The sequence below is a fragment of the Lepisosteus oculatus genome, chromosome 9, assembly GCF_040954835.1.
Source record: "Lepisosteus oculatus isolate fLepOcu1 chromosome 9, fLepOcu1.hap2, whole genome shotgun sequence".
Lineage (NCBI taxonomy): Eukaryota > Metazoa > Chordata > Actinopteri > Semionotiformes > Lepisosteidae > Lepisosteus > Lepisosteus oculatus.
In genome coordinates this window covers 18,631,423-18,652,621 of record NC_090704.1, presented here as the reverse complement: position 1 = coordinate 18,652,621, position 21,199 = coordinate 18,631,423, and the positions used below count along the sequence as shown (strand labels likewise).

The following is a 21,199-nucleotide window of genomic DNA, read 5'->3' as shown; positions in this document are numbered from 1 at the left end:
AAAAGCAAAATACAAAAATACAAACTTAAAGGCAAGATGAAATGGCTGCCCAGAACATTCATTTGGAGCAGACAGACATGACAATAGCTGTAGCAAGGGTGAAACAGGACAGCTAAAATCATTGCTGGTAGGTCTACATTGTTTTAAAACAATTAACACAGATAGCTCAGAGTAATTATAAAAGCTTGGATAAGATGTATGTTATGAGATACAGTATATATTTCAAGCAGCACTTTGTGAACAAAAACATTGTCAGTATGGAAAAAAGAGTAGAAAGAGTGTGGAATCTGTCAAGGTCAGAACAACCTGGCAAAATAACATTTAACATGTAGCTCTGTTCAAGGAAGAAAAGTGTGCAGACTGTATGTTGTATGTTGGGCAGCCTTTTTTTCCCCCATATATTAATGTGTTGTGATTCTCCAAATATACAGGCAGTCCTAATTCACTAAAACAGACTCAGCTCTTTAATCTAATATTGCTCATTGTAACATTGACACAACAGTATCATACGGGAACAGCACAGGGAGCAAATGCACTTGCCTTAATAGCAGATACACAAAACTATACTGTTGGTTACTAGTGAATCTTGAAGTGCAGTCTATTAATTAACAAAATTTCTCTCTTTTGTGTTTCTTTAACCTTTTAATATGGATCGCTGGCTAAAAATGGGATGTTTGAAACGTACAACAGAAAATAATGAAGGAAATGAAAATGTTAGTGATAACTGTTGGAAAGAACTTGGTGATATCTCTGCATCAGACATCTGTAATGACGAAATAATTAAGGAGTATGAACCATCTGTATAGAAAATAAAAAACGTCCGCAAATACGATGAAGATTATCTTAAATTTGGGTTTACGTGAACTGGCGATGAAGAAGAGCCTATTCCGCCATGTGTGATTTGTTATGAAACACAAATGAAAGTGTGAAACCACCTAACCTCAAATGCAATTTCGAGACAAAAAATAAAGAATACAAGGGAAAGCCTGTAGAATCTTTTGACAGTAGATGCAAAAATTTCCAAAACTCCCAGAAAATAATGCGCAGTGTGATGGTGGGTGAAAATATGAAAGCTTTGGAAGGTTAATATCATGTGGCGTACTTAATAAGAAAATCCAGAGCTGCTGAAGTGATTAGCAAGACATAAGTTAAACCTGCAGCCAAAATAATGGCGCAAGTGATGATTGGAGATAAGCCAAGCAAAGTTCTAGATTGTATTCCCTTTTCAAATAACACTGTTCATCTTAGAATCATAGAAATGGCCAAAAATGTAAAACGGATATTATTGTCACGTGTCCGACATCGCTACTATGCACTACAAGCTGATGAATCTACTGATATTCTGAATTTTGCAAATCTTTTGTCAGATACAAGGTAAATAAAGAAGTAAACAATGATCTTTTATTCTGCCAACCTATGTCCGGACATACAACTGGGGAAGCCATTTTTAAAGTTGAGAGAATTAACTAAAGGTTTTTACTAAAAGTTTGTATTATATCTTGTTGCTTATATATTTCTTTACTTATATTTTACTAACTCCGTCTCAGGACATCTTGTCTCAAAAGATAATATAGTCACACTGTATCTTTACACATAGCTGGCATAGTTCTCAGGAAAATGACCGAGTGACCTATCCCTGGAACAAATGGTATATTCAGTTAAAAACAGAAGAGGCTGCTTGTCACATAAGCCAGCATTAAAGAAAATATAGGTACTGGTCATCTTTCTAGAATGACCATATACTGTATAGCCAATATGCAAGCAGATTCAAGTGGGAGTGTATCTTGTAACATGTTTCACTGTATAAAAGAGCACTGTAAGCATTGTCTTTGGAGTCTTGCGTACAAGAGCAAGACTCCCTTTTGCATATGAAATAAAGACGACTTTCAACACACAAACTCCCAGTTGATGCCCTTTGTTTGGCACAACAAAAGTTACTGACGATTTGATTCAAGAAAATAAATTGGATCGGAGTCGATGTGTTGGATTAAGCACGGATGGAGCAAAAGTCATGATTGGTTCTAAGAAAGGACTTGTTCCATGTATTCAAGATATTGCACCAGAAGCAAAATCAACACATGTATACAAAGAGAAGCACTTACCACGCACAACATGCATGCAGATCTAAAAAAGTACTTGATAAAGCCGTTAAAATTGTCAATTTTGTGAAAGGTCACCCTTCGAATGCCCAGCTTTTTTCTCACCTTTGTGATGAGATGGGCAGTGATGGCTGGAAATGGCTATCTGAATTTGCATAAATTGTAGATATCTTTAAAAAATCTTAATCTGTCCTTGCAAGGAAAATACATTACTATATTCCATGCTCAAGACAAAGTGAATGCCACGATCAGAAAAATGCAACTGTGGCATAAACGTCTTAATACTGGTGAACTAGATTCTTTTCCATCTCTTCATGAATTAGTAATAAATTTGGCTAACTAAATTGATAGCGATGTGCTGCAAACTATGAAGCTACATTTGGAAAGTTTACAGAAAGATCTTCGTAAGTATTTCCCTGAATCAGACAACACCTTTGAATGGATGAGGAATCCTTTCATTATCAGTGTTCAAACATTGCCAAATAACTTCTCACATTCAGAAGAACAGCTCTTGGAACTGGCTTCAGATGGCTTTCTGAAAATTTTAGCAAAATACACTGACATCATTTTGGTTGGATGCTAGTTCTATACTGTATATCCAGCTTTGTCAGATAAAGCGGTTAAGTATCATCTGCTCTTTCCTACTCTGTATGTGTGCGATATTGGATTTTCTATGCTTGCTCACGTGGAGCCCCATCTACATCTAAAAATGACAAATATAGACCCGGATATCTACACACTAATTTCATCTCAACACAAGCAGTACCATTCCTCACATTAAACAGTTTTGTTATTGAAAATATAATATTTCAATATAATTATTTTAGTTTTTATCTATTTCTAATGTAGTATACATGTATAATGTTAAGTAATCTTTTATATCCTAAACACTTGTGTCTTGAAGCTTTCCACTCCAGCAGTTGTGAAAGTATGTAGTTCGACTTTTGTATGTATATGCTGAACTGTCATGTCTGTTGTAATCGGAAGGCATAACAGCCATATGTTCCTGGCAGTGATACAAAAACAATGAGGAACTTCCTTAACTGCTTTGTCAACTACACAGCCAATGTCAAATCCCTTTTATGGACAAGTTTTACAGACTTTATTGTATAAAAAGACCACTCTTTGTAATACTTCTTTGAGCCTGGCCTGCAAGAGCTAGGCACCCATATGCATATGTAATAAAGAAAACTTCTGCTACACGGACACCCAAATTGCTGTCATTTGTTTGACACATCACCGGTAAGACTAAAATCTCAAATGGGGTACGAGATTATTGAAAGTTTGGGAAACACTGCACTAGGGGGACAAGGATCTAAGGATCTCTTTTTTGTAATGAAAAATAACTTTTATTGCATGACAACAATACACTGAAATACATCAATAATCCTCCATAATGAGGTCAAATTGACCACTTCTCAGCACCTCAAAGAGGCACTGGGCTTTTGATTTCTTATAAAAACAATATGCTTACAGTATGTGGTATAGAACTGTGAGTACCACTTTTAACTTTTATTAAATTTTAAAATGTTGAAAAGAAAAAGATGAGCACCAAGGGGATTTGTCATATCTCTTCACCCACAGCCTTCTTCTAAATGATAAATAAAAAGATAAAATGATAAATGATAAAATAAATTATAAATAAAAGGTAAATAATAGAGAAAAAAAAGTTGTTAGGGATCCATCCCAGTTGTTACGATCCCCCACAATCCACTCTGGGGGCTTCAGGTTCTGTAAATGATTTTTTTTTTACTTTCTGACTCCCTCTTCAGCAGTGTGCCACAGTATGGTTAAGCCACAACTGAAATGCATGATAGCAATTACTACCAAATTGTAATAAAAACATTTATAAGAATAAGTTCTTTGTCCCTTCTGCAATAAAATTACTCAATGAAGGTACAATCTGTTAATGTAGTCCCGCCACTACCTATTTATTTATTTATCATTTATATTTATCACATACTGTTGTAGTGATTTTATGTGACTATTATGTTTTGCTCGTGTATTTCTATGGGAGAAGCCAAAGACAAATTTTCACAGCAGTGGAAAATAAAGTATCTATCTATTTTTCTCTACAAGTTATGAGTACCCACGGAGCAGACTTTCTCTTGTCAAGTGTAATTTAGAAAGTGAAATGCTGAAATGACACTAAGCAGGGCTCCAGTTATAATCATAGTGGCAATCCCAGGGCATATGAATACCTGTGCTCTGGCACTCTTCAACACAAATGTGCAAATCACAGGTTACGTTGCCTTTACTAAAAATACTATCACCAGGAGCATTAGTGTTTCAAAAATCAAACCTGTGGAAAGAGCAATTAACTCTTTATAGTCCCTGAACTTTCAGTGGAGTGTAAATATGACTCCAGTACTGCATTTCTTGCTGTTACAAGAAAGGAACCTGGCTTAATAGAACAGCCAACAAAAATGAAAGCTTATCAAAAGCCCTATTTTTTCACTGACAAAGTTGTGTTGTGTTAACAAAAGCTATGCTTAACAGCCACTTATAAGAGCAAGACTTTCTGCTATCTAAACCATGTTTTACAGCTTTTAAAGTCACACAATGTTTGAGTTAGGCAAGAACAAATCATTGTATCTTATATTTTATTTCATTTTTAAAAATAAATATAATGTAACCAGCAATCAAATGTCCTGTTTCTCCATTCTGTAGTTTGAATATAATATGGAATAGATTATCTAAAGAAATAATTATATTAATTTAAGGATCTAAATATAAGTATTAATATAGCAGGTAGTATTACTGTAATCCACTTTCATTGTAAACATGTTTTATTTTTAATTTGACTTATGTTACTTTAATTTTACTTTAGAAACATTTTTAAGCTGTTCGTTCTATTTAGGCAATCCGAATTCAATACCTGGTTCGGGCTAAAGTTTGTCTTCTAACAAAGACTTTAAAAAAAAGTAAATATTATGTACACTATATAAACTTTTTTTGTGTTTTTCATATTCAATGTTAAGTGAAATTAATAATGAAATAAAAACGTGACTGACACAGAACCTGCAACCTACAGATTTAAAGATTGCGATTTGTGAAACATTTCATAGCTTTTATTTAAACAATGTCTATTACCTGGTTGCATTTTTAGAAACCTTAGTTTGAATAAAGCGCATCCCAGGTGCAAGTGACTTCATAACACGGGATGGCATTATACATTATTCTATAAAAAAAACAGGATTCACTTTTTTTCCGTCTCATCCTACTCTCTCTCACCTGCTGCGATTCAGGCACAGAATGGTTAAAAATAGAAACAGGTCAGACAGGCAGAGGGAAGGGGGAGGGGGGAAACTGTTACCTGTCCTGGATAAAGTGGTCAGAAAATAGGTGGATTGACACCTGTGAAAAGCGTTCCAATTTTAATGCGATATGGAAGATATTGTTCATAATAAATGGCCTTGGACCGTTTGTAAACTAAAAACGTTGTGTCTTTTCTTTCCAGTTTGGAATTAAGTTTTACCTACTAGTATATTCCATTGCAGCTACCTTATGTAAAACAGCTCCGTGCTTCTCACAAAGGCTAGGAGTGTCAAAACTCTGCTGCATAATGGAAATAAAGGAATTTTCAGTAGCATGCAGTGTTGTCATTGTTAAGGAACATGATGAAAAGAGAAGACGGAAAACACAACATTTTAATTTAATTTTTGATTAAAATCGCAAATGTGTGTTTAATTATATGCTTTTATTGATTCACAATCTGACCATGCAGGACAGAACAAAAGCATCTGGGAAATCACATTCTTGAATATCCCCCATTTCTCTCAATAATCTTAGGAAGACTACGAAACAGCCTGTTAATAAAATTGTTGCAACTTTGTTCTGTCAGCTTCTCCTCCAGAACTTGTAAATCGCTTTGATGAGTTTACAATTGGCACTCCAAGATTCTGACTGATCTAATTCCCCTCATTTAACTGAAACGGATAAAGAAATCATGCAGTAGTTATATGTATTTGAAGGTGCTCTCTTTTAATAACAGACACACCAACTCAAACCTGTGTTGTACAGTGATATAAACATAATGTCATCCCCATTAAACAATGTGCTTATTGTAATAGTATAGTAATAGTATAGTATGTAATTCTGGCTTTATTAACTCATTCTTAATGGGCTGATCCTTCAGTCATTCTCTCTGATGCAGTGCATCAGCTGGTCAGGTGACTGAGGGTGGCATATTATTTCCCACTGCATTCTGGGGAATGTTGTTTTGACAAGAAACCTCCATTTTCTCTCCACCTATCTCTCTCACAATTCATCATTCGTGAATGAGTCAAATTAAAAATAAAATGTGTTTACAAAGAAAGTGGATTACAGTAATACTACCAGCTATATAAATACATATATTTAGATCCTTAAATTCATATTGTTATTAATTTCTTGAGATGTGTCATTCCATATTATATTCCCTAATAATTACATTCTAAAAAGTATGTTTCTTTTACTGCGATAATAAGTATTCATGGAAGAGGTTAATCACTTAACTTTGAATGTTTTGTGATATTTAGAAATACCAACAAATTCAATAAAGTGGCAATATTTACTATTTATGTTTTTCAAAGAAATGTTTATTTGATAAAAGAAAATTAATGGCGACAGCTGGGTTTAACCCCCTGACCTCCAGCACACAAGGCACATGCCTAAGCCATTACACCACACACATAATCACGTGGGAATGAGTTAAACTGATACAGACATTCCTTTTCTAAAACTTTTTGCTCATGTGTATTTTTGTATCTTTACACCTTACTACTTATTTACATTTATTTATTTAGCACTTTAACGTCCTAAATTTTCATTTGCCTTAATTTGTAGACTGAATTTTAGTTTTAGCCTTAAAAAGCTTAAGTTTTCTCTATCTTTTGATTCTTCTCCTACAACTGTTATTATTGATCTCCGAATGATTGCACTTGACATGACTTCTTTCATTCACCCTTTCCTGAATGTCGATGACAAGCAGAGATAGTGCTGTCTCTGGTGCGATCTCTTGCAGCTGAAATGTCACTGTTTAAACAAATAAGAAATTAGATCTAATCACTTATTCTACATAAACACAATGTAATTGCTCTCTGAAAATGCTCTTTTTCCTGTTCGATTAAAGTTATGTCACTAGGCAGTGGTAGACGGTGTGCTAAATTTTTGGCAACCTGCTAATCTGCTTAACACCTGTAGAAAACATGATTTTATTTCTGTGCGGAACGCGTGTTGCATTTACAAAATTAAAGTGTTTCAAATGTTTAATTAAGAAGTAAAAAGAAATTACAGCTTACACAAGACTCAAACTACAGTATGGAAAAATGAGTACAAAGAAAAAATAGGACATTTGATTGCTGGTTGCCTTATATTTATTTTTAAAAATCAAATAAAAATAAGATACAATGACGTGTTCCTGCCTAACTCAAACATTGCGCGACTTGCATGCTGTAAAAAATGGTTTAGACAGCAGAAAGCCACAAGCGGCTGTTAAGCATAGTTTTTTTAACACAAACTACATTGCTGTCGATACTGTAGCAATAGACAAAATGAAACTCTTGGAGTTTGTAATGTAAGGTGCTCTGAATGAGTTAAACTTTGGTGCAGGACAAATAAACCTACTTCCCACAAGCTATACTGTAGTGGAAGTACAGTAACAGTTTTGTAATTTATTTTTTGTTATTAATAAATCACTTAGCTTTTAACATGTTGTGATATTTAGAAATACCAAAAATGTCAATATAGAATCCATAATACTTGGTATTTAGTTTTTCAATAAAATGGTATTTGTTAAAAGAAAACTCGTAGCGACAGATGGGTTCGAACACCAAAACCTCCAGCATGCAAGCCACACACCTAAGCCATTACACCAATGCACTACTTAACAACATAAGCTGTAGCTGAAATAATCACGAGTGAATGAGTCAAACTGATGCAAGTGTTTACAAAGAAAGTGTACTACAGTGATAATTTGAGCTATATGAATATAATTATATCGTTATTAATTGTTTTAGATACATAATTCAATATTATATTCCCTATTAATCAAATTCTAAAAAGTATGCATTTTTTACTGTGATAACAAGCGCAAATATTCATAGAAAAGGTTGAAATATTATAACTTTTTATGAAGTATATAAACTTATTATTGTCAGAAGAAGCATGTAAAAACTTTTCAAAAATAACCACAGTATGTAACAGAATTAAAGACTTTGATGCTTAAAATGTTTATGAAGAAAGTGGAATGCTGGTGTGCATTTTTTATTAAAACTACCAATACCAATCATATACAGTTTACCTAATATATTTATGTTCCTAAATTAATATTGTTTATGACCATCAGACACGTTATGCTCCTCTGCTTTTTATGCTCAGCTACTAAGATTTCCCTTTAGTTGTAAAATTCCATATTAATATTCAATATTAAGTAGATTTAAACATGCACAGTAGAGATTAAATGATTAAATCATTTCACTAACATTCAATGCACCACGAGTGCCCCTGTTAGTCATTTTGGCCAGCCAATCACAGTGAACTGTAGATAATTTTGCATGGTACGAGGTTGTACATTTTAAATGGCTGCATCTGTATATATTTTACCAGACAAATCAAAACACAACATCACATACTATACCTCACAAATCACAAGACAACCTGGGCTTTTCAGAAATGTGTTTCATATCTAGATACATCAGCATAAAGCAAATGAACCCTTTTTCACAAGAATATTTGTGTTGTGTTTCAGCTTAGAGAAGCACCAAAATATATATTTCCCCAGCAAAATACAATCGTCCGACTCAAAAATGCTCATCTGATAGGTTAAAATAGCTCTCATTCAACAAATTCTAGCTATTCAGAGACTTAAACCCTCTTCTAAATAGAATGCATGCATAGTTTTTTTTTTTATTTTAGTTAACCTGTTTATTATCATGAATACTGTTTAAGCTAGTACCAGAATACATATGTATATTCAGAATGTATACCAGAAAAGTGTAACATATATAAACTGTAAAATTTACAAGAAGCCTCTCTGGGGCTTGCAGTATAGAAATACTACAGTAAAAAGTCTTATTTTCATTATTTATTTTAATTTTTTTGGAATTGGCTGAGATAACCAATTCATGTATAAAAAAATTATGCAGTTTTTTTAACTCGTTCTATCACTTTCAAATTTTTATTCACGGTAGGCCTGGGCGATATGGCCAAAAACATTATCACGATAAAAAAAACTATATCAGTCGATATCGATAATTATCACGATAAATGTCAAATCATTATTTCTTTCAAGTTTAAAGGCAGATTTTTTCTCCTGAGTGAAAGTTGAAGAAACCAGACAGTTAATTGGTAAATTAAACAACTCTTTATTTTAAGAACACAACAAACACTTGCCAAACAGCAGAAACATTAAACAAATCTGAGGTAGAGAGCATTCAAGTCTTTTTTATGTCAAAATATGCATGAGTAAAATTTACAAAATAAATATCTTAATAGAAAAATTAAATACTGCAGTGTGATAAAACACACACAGAAGATGGCTCAGACAGACTGCAAAGTTTAAAGTGCTTTGTTTTATGTCTGATCGTAAAAAGCCAAAATATCTCCAAATAACCGAAGTTGAATGACCTTTTCTGTCGACGATGTAATCGTCCTTCGAGCTGGTCGTTGGCAGCACTATATTTGCTTCAGTGTCGCTCATTTCTCCACTCTACCTACAATCCTGTCAGCCACCACCGTGTGGGTAAACAACACTACGTTAGCTGCCCGGTCTGCAACACGCACGCGCCCAGTATAAACATATATATCAAACATTTATCGAACTTTTGTTAAAATTATATCGAGGAAAATTATATAGTGATAATTATCGTTATCGAATTATCACCCAGTCCTAATCCACAGTAGTAGACATTTTAGAGAAAATCTTGAAAAAGAATGTGAGAAATCGACTTCTAAAGAAAGCTAATAAAATGTGTTTTTGTTCTGGATATTTCTTTCTAAAGCATGTACTGAGAAAGACATAAATATCTGAAGGTTCAGACAGGATATCCAAGTGATTCTCCAGGAAGATACTGACTTCCTGGGGGAGGGGATGGAAAAGGGTAACTTAGATCTCAAATGGAAAAACAGAAGATACTGAGGTCATGAGCGCCAGGACTGGCCATCCTGGGGTGAGATAAATAAGTAGAGCGTGCTGTCGTGTTTCTCAAAGGCAGAAATGATTATGCAGTGTTAGGAAATAGAGCTTTAAAGAAAGCAAAAAACAAAGATATAGTAAATGGTGTATATGGAAGATTAAAGGAAGTTAAAACACTATGAAGTAAAAACAAGATTAAATGGCACTAGTCATAAGATACATGTGTTTTGTATTAGTAAACAAAGACCCTGGTATGTACGACCTACTGTACCATCCTACTTCTTTGATCCCTTTCCAGCACATGAGACTGATTCAGTAGCTCCTATTAAGAAATATACTTCGATATGAAAAGTGATGTAGTATTCTCTGCCTATAAAGGTCTGCATATTAAATTCAGTGCTGCTTCTGTCATTGAAGATTTCAAGAAGATAAAAAATCTCCTGAACCCCTATGTACAGTAAAACAGATTTCTTACTTCCTGCAACTGTTTTATTGAAATGCAATAATATATTTCCTACACTGCATCCATCTACGTCCCTTTGACAGGAAATGGCTCGATCACAGTGCCTTTCAAAAATCCTCTGAGAATGCTAATAAGACAGATGGCAACACCCACAGAACCTGCATTAAACCTTCCTTATAACAGAGTATCAACCACTGTCAGTAGATATTACCATCATCTGTTCAGGGACATTCACCTGCTAGCATAAAGTCATAACAATTCAGCAATAGCAGCAGCAACAGGGTACTTAGCAAGGGGATTTACAAAGCCTTTTACATTTTGAATATAGCTTTTTACCTAACAGGAACATTCCTGTTAATATCAATGAGAATAACACAGGGATTTGCTCTGCTGCAAAATTTGCAAAATTCTGAAACTACCAGAAGCTGCAAAGAAAGTGTTCACATTCAAGCAATTGGCTAGGCCCATCATCGAGATGATGGTTATATTTCCTCCACTCATTTTTGGATGTTAATTAATTTAAGATGCACACCAGAATGCCAAGGAAACAAGGAAAAAAATACCTTGACTTTGAGTTAATGACACTTATGCCTCAAGGCAAACTGTTTTTGTTGAAGAATATTTATGTTACTGTTAGACTTGCAACTACCTATGTACTTAGGACTCTGGAAAACTCTTGAGCATATTACCTCTGTCATATTGCTCTAATAAAATTCCCTTCTACTGTATATAATCTAAGGTTAAAGGTGTATAGCAAACACATTAGTATTAATGAGGGTTTTTGGAGGATATTTGGGATTTTAAATGATAATGCATGTAAATAATGCTTAAGTGCAGTCCACAGAGCAGAAAGCAGTACGTTAAGAATGTGTGTTTCTCTGTGATTGCACCTGAAAACTACAGCCTTTCTGCTTTGCCAGTAAAATAATTTTCAAATTATACCTAAGACACTTTGAATTTTATTTTCATCCACTTGTTTTTCCAGGTTGCATTATTATGATTGTATTTTAAAAATGATTAACTCTAAGCAGGTTTCATATGCCTCTTGTGCAGAAGAATAGGTTTTATTGCATACACTGATGTCATTTTCCAGTAAAATTTCTGGAGTTCAGCTTTACTTAAAACACAGCAAGCATAGATCTGCACACTACTGAAAAGTGCCCAGAATGAGAAACAGCGATCATGAATGTTAACTTGAAGATCCATTACTCCCTTCCTTTTCGTCCTCCCTCTTTCTTTACATCATGTTAACATTGCTATGGTAAACATACCTTTCATCTATCCTGCTCCCTTGGCAGAATCTGGAAACGGACAAGTTGCAAGTGTGTCAAGCTTATAAACAGACAGACTTTATTAGCAAATATTTAATAAATTAGATACAGAGAAAAATGTATAAATTGTACCTCTAAAATCTGAAGCCTCAGAAGCGCAAAGCAGATCTTGAGTTTTTTCAGGATTTTATATTATAAGGTTAATCTTGGGGGTTGAGACCTTTGTTTGAGAAGGCCCTTCCTAATGAAACAGGCTAGTGAAAATATGACTGAAATCTGAGTAACAACTTTTGTACCTGTATCAGGGGTTCCCAACAGGGAGTTCTCTGTGAATCCAGAGAACCACTAACACAGGAATTAGTAGGCAAACAAGAATTTGCTCTCTTGATGTTTTTAATGTTAAAGATGTTAGCTCTGTCTAGTCTCTTCTCAAGAATCACCTGTTCAAGATACCTTCAGAGGACTGGTTTGACTAGTCATTCTTAATTCTGTACCTTGAACTCCTAATACTTTCTCTTAATAATTTCATGTTCTTTAGACATCTACTATACTTTCAGAGCCAAGGATTAATTATAATTCTGCAGTAATTTTTGTATCTTGATTTGGTTTGGTTATTGTATTATGGCAATTTATTTTGTTAATCAGTTAATTTTTATATACCATTTTGCATTATCAATTTTGGCACAGGGTTTTGGCATTTTTTATGGTTGATTTCACTAGCTTTCTTGGATATAAGCCACCTTGAATGATAGTGTAAAATACACACATAAATAACACCTTCTGCTTTCCAGTGTGACAGCTTCTTTGTGGGACAGACCTTTTACAGTATATGCATGCTGGTCATGTATAGTGAAAAATGAAATTGCCAGAATAGCAGAGCTCAGCACAGGAATTTAGACACAGCATTGGAGTCATCATCATTGCCAAAGCTTCACCTCAATTAAATAAAAAAGACTAGGCATTTCACTCAGTCATCTTTTTTGTTCACTGCTGTTAATAATCTGAATGCCCATGCTTTCAGATGATAAAATAATTCCCAAATTTCTGTACTGTTCTCAGTTAAGAGTTTATATTTACAGATGCAGCCACTCAGAGCACATTAATTCTTATTACCACATTTGCAGTACTGTGGCACAGTACATTGTGTGACTAACTGGCCAAAGACGATTGATAGGTACGGCTTGTGGTATGTTAGATGTTATTGAAATGATTGCTTTGTTTTATGTTACAAGACTGTGTATCTTTAAATCCACTTCATATGGAATTATGTACCTAAAGAGAAATGTTGGTATCTGAAAATACAAACAATTAATTTATTAATATAAATATATTATAACTAATATACATACAGTAACTAGTAGTGGTAGCGACTAATACAAAAAATTAAGTACATAACAGTATTCCACCTTCTTCATAAACATTTTCTGTATCAACGTCTAACTTGGTCACTTGCTGTGGTTATTTTTGAAAGGTGTTGATGTGCTCCATTAACAACATCTATTGTAATAGAAAATCAAAACACATTGGTGGCTCAGTGGTAGAATTCTGTTCTATCATGCGATAGGGTCTGAGTTTGATTCCAGCCGAAACCCAACCATACGGTACGAAAAAAAAGTCTACACCCACCTTGAATTTTTTCACATGTTATTGTGTTACAGCATGGAACCATGATGAATTTAACTGAGATTTTTTTGCCATTCATCAACACAAAGTACTCACTCTCTAACGTCAAAGTAAAAAAAACAAGACATTTTACTAAATTATTTAAAAATAAAAAACATACAATAATTGAATCATCCCCCTCATTAACCTTTTTGGTTTTAAGCCACTCGTGTGGATTTTGCTGTATGGTTCGGGCCATTGTCCTGTTGGAAGATGAATCTTCCAAGTCCCAGTGCTCTTACGGATTGCAGAACATGTTCCTCCAGGATTTTTCCTTACTTAGCTCCATCTATTTTTCCAGTTTTCCAGTCCCTCCCCCAGAGAAACATCCCTAAAGCATGATACTGCCTGCCACCACCATGCTTCACTGTAGGGGTGGTGTACTCAGTGTGATGTAATGTGTTAGGTTTGCGCCAAACATAAAGTTCAATTTTGGTCTCATCAGACCATAGAACCTTTCTCCAAATTGTTGAGTCTCTCACATGCCTTTGGGCAAACTCCAGCCGAGATGGAATATGGGTTTTTTTTCCAACAAAGGCTTTCTTCTTGCCACCCTTACGTACAAGCCAGATTTATGAAGTGTGCCTGCTATTGTTGTCTCATGCACAGTTTCTCGCATCTCTGTCATGGAGGACTGTAACTCCTTTAGAGTTTGCCGTAGGTCTCTTGGTGGCCTCCCTTAGTACAGCTCTTCTTGGAGGATGGACAGTTCTGGGCAGATTCACAGTTGTTCCATATTTTCTCACCTTATTAATGATGGACTTCACTGTGCTTCAAGGTATATTCAACGCCTTGGAAATTTTCTTATATCCTTGCCCTGACTGGAAGTTCCCAGACACAGGTGTGTTTATTCTGAAATCATGTGAAACACGTCAACTGCATACAGGTGAACTCCAGTCAAGTAATTATTTGACTAGGAGAAGAGAATTGGTTACTTCAGATGTAATTTAGGTGTTTCAAAGCAAGGGGGTGAATACTTATGCATTCAGTTATTTTTTGTTTTTTATTTTTAATTGTTTGTATGTATGTTTATGTCCAATAATACTGTAGGTATATATGATGTAAAATATACTGTATACATCCCAACATACTGTACTGGAAATTTCTGTAAATGTTGTGATAATTGTATAAGCTTTTGGCAACACATTCATTTTCAAAGACAAATAATTGCTCATGTGTGCAGGTGTAGTTTGTAATAAGCACATCAGAGATCTTGTTTAGTTTACAGGCTTAGTTTAAAATAGTTCTTGCTTAGCTTGCCTGTTTGACTCTTACTACCTGTTGAAAAAATGAAACAAAAAACAAATAGACTTTTTTACAAAAAAGCGTGCGCTGAAAAATCAGGACGGGTTGTCCTGTTTTCTATTTTAATACGTGTCGAATACGCAGCTTACATACTACGGTACAGCGCGTGCTAATATTTGAGTGTACACAGAGTTACGATGTAGTTCTATACCACTCTATACGAATGCATACTATGAAGTAAGTGACCAGTTGTATTTAAAAAAATATATCTCCAGCAAATAGGAAGGTGGGAGAATGTGTGTGATCTTGGAACACACCAATCTTGTAAGCATGGGAAAGCGTGATAGATAACAGAAAAATATTTAAGGACTGTTCTGGGTTAGTTTGAGAAAAATACATCAAGTTTCGCATCCCTGCGCATGAAAGAAAAACTTCTGAGATGGACTTCTGATTGCCTTTAAAGGGGAAACCGGAAATATTTCTCCAACGGCGCCACATTCGTCAACAATTGATTGAAAATGAATACCTCGCAAAAATCAAGTATTATGTCCTGTCTGAAAGGAATGGACACCAAGAGTAATGATGCCAGCTCTGACAGATCACGCACACCTGTTGAGATTGAGGAGGATTATACATCGGCCACCGACACTAACTCTGCTGCTGAACCCGCTAGTGTTAGCAAGCGTCGGAAGATGGCTACAAGGCGGTACAATCCAAATTATCTAAATTTGGGATTTACTTACACTGGGACAGAGGAAGAGCCAAGACCACAGTGTGTCATGTGCTGTGAGATTCTCAGCAATGAAAGCATGAAGCCAGCACATTTAAGGCGGCAACTTTACCACAAAGAATGCGCTCTTGAAGGATAAGCCTTTAAGGAAACTTAAAGATCTGAAGCAGCGCAAGTCCACCATAATGAACAGTGCCACTCCAATTTCCAAAGCCCAAGAAACATCTTACTATGCAAGCTTGCGGATTGTGCAGTGTAGTTGGCAGCCAAGAAAATGCCTGAGGATTTGAAATCCATGTTAGACTCTGCTGTCAAAGTTGTGAACTTTATCAAGTCTTGACCAATGAATTCACGTCTGTTCAGTGTGCTTTGTAATGAAAAGGGCAGCGAACATGTGCAGGTTTTGCTACATACTGAAGTGAGATGGTTATCAAGGGGCACATGCTCTTTGAGCTGCACTCTGAGGTACAGATGTTTTTGCATGACCAGCAATCTCCCTTGGCAAGTCTATTTGATGATCCAGTGTGGCTGGTAAAATTGGCCTACCTGGCTGATATATTCACATGTTTGAATGAGCTGAATATGGGACTGCAGGGGCTCTCTTTAACAATTTTTGATGTGTCTGACAAGATCAATGCTATGAAGAAAAAGCTGCAACTTTTTGTTAATAAAATCAACGCAGGTGATGTGTCTGCTTTCCCAACTCTGGAGAACCATCTGCACATATATGGTGTGGAACTTGATGCTGCTTTTCGAGATGTGATTGCAGTGCACCTCTTGTCATTGAAAGAACAGTTCTCAGAGTATTTTCCAGTTGAGGCCACACCAGAGTGGATCAGGAACCCCTTACTGTTGATGCCGAAGGAATACCCAAGAATCTCTCCTGTGCTGAGCAAGAGAAGTTGCTCGAGTTATCATCTGATGCGACTCTGATGTCAGTATTGAAACGACAGTCACTGTTGCATTTCTGGATCCAAAGACAGAGTGAATACCCAGCCCTTTTTTTTATTTTGAAATCAACATGAAAATACTGTATATAAATCATTTAAAAACACTTTTTATGCACGCAAAATGGGTGGTTTTTCTTCCGCGCGATCAGCTTAGAGTCTTTGTGTAAGCTGTAAGTTCTTTTTACTTCTTAATCAAACATTTTAAACACTTTAATTTTGTAAACATAACATGCATACCATACAGAAATAAAATCATGTTTTCTAAGGGTGTTAAGCAGATTAGCAGGTTATTGACAAAATAGCGCACCGTCCACTAACCGTCCACCACTGCCCAGTGACTTTTATATTTTATAAAAAAACTTATTTTTAAATAATCGAATCCCAGTTGAGAGTTCATAAAACCAGAATTACGTACTATCCCTATGTCTGTGAAACACCTGATCATCTACTGTAAAACTTTCAGTGCTTTGTTTGTGTATATTCCAATCACAGAGGAGGCAGGGTGTGTGGGGAAAGGTTTAGGCTGCAATTGAATTGGGGCTCTATTCTTCACACCTGAAACACTGTTTTCTCTGAAAGCGTTGTCTACTCTCTTTAGCTGATCTTTTACTGCATGCTTACACAGCTCCCTTGACTGAGAAAGCTTTAGAGAACTTTACATTTTTATTTTCAACAAATTGTAAATATGTTTACATTGGCGTTTTAATTAATTTTTCACTTAAGCGTACGGAGGAGTGTCAGCTGTCAAGGAGAGCTCCGCCCCTTCCCCCCATGGACAGACTGATGAAGCAATTTTGAAGCGTTAACTATCCAGCCATTGAAAGCCACTGCAGCAGCCACAAATAATAAAAAAATATTTTTTTTTTCTCCTGATGGTAACTGTCAAAAATTGTCACTTTTCACATCCTTCCGAAACAATCAAAGCCAATCAAAGGTTTGATGTTTTTTTTTATTTGAAACTGATCTTGACATGCAGGAGTGAAGTAGAGTTAACAGCTTCAGATTTAAAAGGTTATTCATATCTTCCTTGTTGCATTAACATTGGGATGTTCTTACAAGTGTAACAAGAGGTGATATACAACGTGTCTCCTCTATAACTTTTCAGTTTACAGAGAAATTCCGCCAGAGCCACACAACATTGTCCAATAATACTCTTCTTGTGTCTAATTTCTAGTTTAGCAGGATTTGAGCGATAAGCACAATGTTTAATGAGAATGACATTACCCAAGTCTAAACCATTTTTTACAGCTTTTAAAGTCACACAATGTTTGAGTTAGGTAGGAACATGTCATTGTATCTTATTTTTTATTTAATTTTTTAAAATAAAAAAAATTGTTTGCCCATCATGTTAATAAGATGTTCCCTGGTTACTGGCAATTGTAAAAAATAATCCTTCCCCCCTCCCTCATTTAATCATTAAGTCATTACCCCATTCCAGCTGCATGCCTGCTCCAGAGCTTCATTTTTTCTTACACATACATAACCATAACCTTTATCCTAATAAAGCACATAAAACAACAAATGTGCCACAATCTGCAAACTGTAGGATATTAAGGAAATTGAAAAGAAGAAAAATGAAACCCTAAGAGTATTCCATTAAAATGTGTTGTTTTGCTTTCTCGGATAAACATTGTCTTTGTATTCGTTAGTAATAATGTAAATATGACTATTGAATCACACAGTTCTGCAACAGATCAAAGCAGGAAGACCACCTCTCTCTACATACCACAGACCCAAAAAGCCAAGGGCCTCTCACGTGGAATGTAGATCAGCTCTCTGGGCTATCTGTTAAGGTGCAGAAGTTGACTAAAACCTTAGTTCAGAAGATGGTACTGTATGTTCTGCGCTGTTCTCTGGGCGCAGAGTTCCATGTTTCAGTACCAGTCCGATCACAGCAGTTAATGACTGCACACAGCAAAGGGATTGGTTGGTGTGGAGAAATAAGTGCATGGCCGCATTGCAACACAACCAGAGACTTAGGGCTGCAGACGCAAGTGACACCATAGTGCAGATCATCAGCTGCACTAGGGCCAGCAAGCAAGTACTCTTCAGCAGATGTACAGTACAAACATTGCATACCCATAAACAAGCTTAAAGTCCTAACAGGAATGTGTAGGAATGATAAAGAATTTCATGGTATCATTTTTCATCTGAGTTTATTCCTTGGCAATAATACATAAGAGCTCAGGTGGGTAGCTGCGTCAGCATGCGTAGGCTGCAAAGGAGTAAGTAATAGGTTTATTCCATGCTGAAAAGAGAAGGAAGAAAACACAACATTTCGGCCCTGGAGCCTTCTTCAGGTGTGAACTGAGCAGGCTGCTCACACCCGAAGAAGGTTCCACGGCCAAAACATTGTGTTTTCTTTCTTCTCTTTTCAGCATGGAATACATAAGAGCATTAGTCACAGGTAAGAGCAGAAAAACTCAGAATAGCACATCCATAAAATATATATTCACAAAATAAGCTCAATGTGGCTTTGTTTAGAAAAAAATGTAAGATGAAAAAAATTCTCATCTGAGTTTTTTAAAAAAGAGGAAATCTAGCTTTAGGTGTCTAAAGACTAAAAAATGAAAAATAAAAAGCAGAATGGAGAAAAGGCAAGATTCGTCGATGATATGTGGCAAGAATATTTTGGAGCAGCTGCTGTTTGGAGAGGAACCAGGACTTGTTTTTCCAAAAAGTGGACATAATGCACCAGCAATGTGTGAATTATGAATGTTGTTAATTCCATAATTGTCCTTTCAAGCTTTTTGTAACACAAATTCAAGATAATATTTTAATTATATAAAAACAAATATTCTGTTTTCCTACTTAAATGTTTTCCATGCTGAGTCTAGGACTTACAGTGGCAATTTTACAATTATTAAATTGTCTACTCAATGTTCTTAGGCAATTCAATACATGTATTACTAACCATTAGTACAAACAATTACTAATGGTTATGTGTTTTACATACAATTCTGTGCTGTGATTTATGCAGGCTAAATACACAAATGTACTCAGTTGCACATTAAGAATATTTTGTTGTGCTCCATTCAGTCCTATAACTCTCTGATTTAATCTTTGCATGAAAGGAAAGACTTGAAAAATAAATTGTGAACTTGCTGGGGGGGGGGGGGGTAGCATTTCTTGTTATGCTTACAAAATGTTTTAGAGCTCTCCCAACTTGGTTTCAGAAGCCTGAAGGTGCCTTTTGAAAGGAAAGGTTATTTTAGAGGTTTGGAGCTGAACAGAGTCATAGTAAATGGAATTTATAATGCAGAAAGCATGAAGGGGATTTTCATAAATATTAACAAGCCTGGATGGTCCCTCTTTAGAGTCATAATTAAGGATGAACCGTCAGGAAATCCATGTAAGTACAATCAGAAAAGGAAAAATGTATACACAGAAGGAATGTGGGTTAAAAAATGATCCTGTTCTATTTTTATCCATGCTGAGCCCACTTCCATACTCACCACACAAAGAATTATCATACCTCTGGTGCTGCTAAAAATAGTTACGTGTGTAAGTAATACTCCCATAGCTGAACTGAGGCATTTGTGCATAACATTTCCATGCTTTTATTAATAAAAATAACCTTTCCCTTGTATATTATTATGTATGGCTTAGGCTGAACAGTGTTGTGCAATGAAAACACAGGTAAAAGTTCAAGAATAAAGTAAATCAAAACACAATTCTGGAAGCGAGAATTGGATATGAATTGGATCGTACCGGTCCTGAGAGATATGTTAGAAAAAGTTATTCCTTTTGTAGCAAAATGTTAGATTACAGTAGCTTGATGTCAGTGAGCATGGAGCTTCATTATCTAGCAGCACTCATAAGATAGATAATCATAGTGTAGTAGAGGTGCAGACAGAATGAATCGTACTTTAGTTTATTTCATGTAAAATAACATTAAAGCTACAGTATGTGATAATATTAATAACTAATTTGTCAAATAACAAATTACCCGCTATGCACAGCGCTGAGATAAAACAGTCATGAAGTCCAATGTCACATAAGGGCACACCCAGACTGCAGTGCACGTATTAAACAATATGGAGGATTTGGTTTCAACATATTTATTTATGTAAACAGCACTCTCTCACACACACAAATGCTCACAAACTGAAAATATACAGTACATGTACACAGAGGCACTTAATTAATCAACATTCTGTGATACTCCCCAAATATTTTACTCTCCTGCTTAAAAAGCATGTTCTCTAGAAAGATCTGCAGCCAAATAAAAACAATCTTCAGTTTGACAGATTACAAAAAATAGAGTAATTAAAGAGTAAAGCACTGTAATATCAACAGGTTTTTCTTTTTTTCTAGTAAAGAAACAAATACAAGCACTGTACTATAAATATTTTCTAAATATAGGCCCTTTGTGTATGGAACAAGGCAAAAAAGCACACATTTAAACCACATTTAAACCACAACCATTTAAACACTCAGCAGATATAATCATTATATTTAAAAAACATTGTTCAAGTAGTAAAAGACCTGTAGTTATATAGAGCAGATTAAGTGTATTTCTTAGACCTGTTTAAAAGAAGGGCAAAGTTTTTTTTTATTTCCCTCTAAAAATAACTCTAAACTTATTAAAGTAAAGAATGCATAGCCATGTTTACTATGCGTGAAAGGCTAATTGCAAATCTGTAGTCAAATTTAAAAAATT

General features: G+C 35.3%; 1 protein-coding gene across 2 annotated transcripts in view; it reads right to left on the bottom strand.

The window, feature by feature from the left end:
* rabgap1l (RAB GTPase activating protein 1-like) overlaps positions 1-21,199 on the bottom strand; it is a 378,884-nt gene that overhangs the window by 226,893 nt on the left and 130,792 nt on the right. The gene's annotated exons all lie outside the window — the stretch shown is intronic.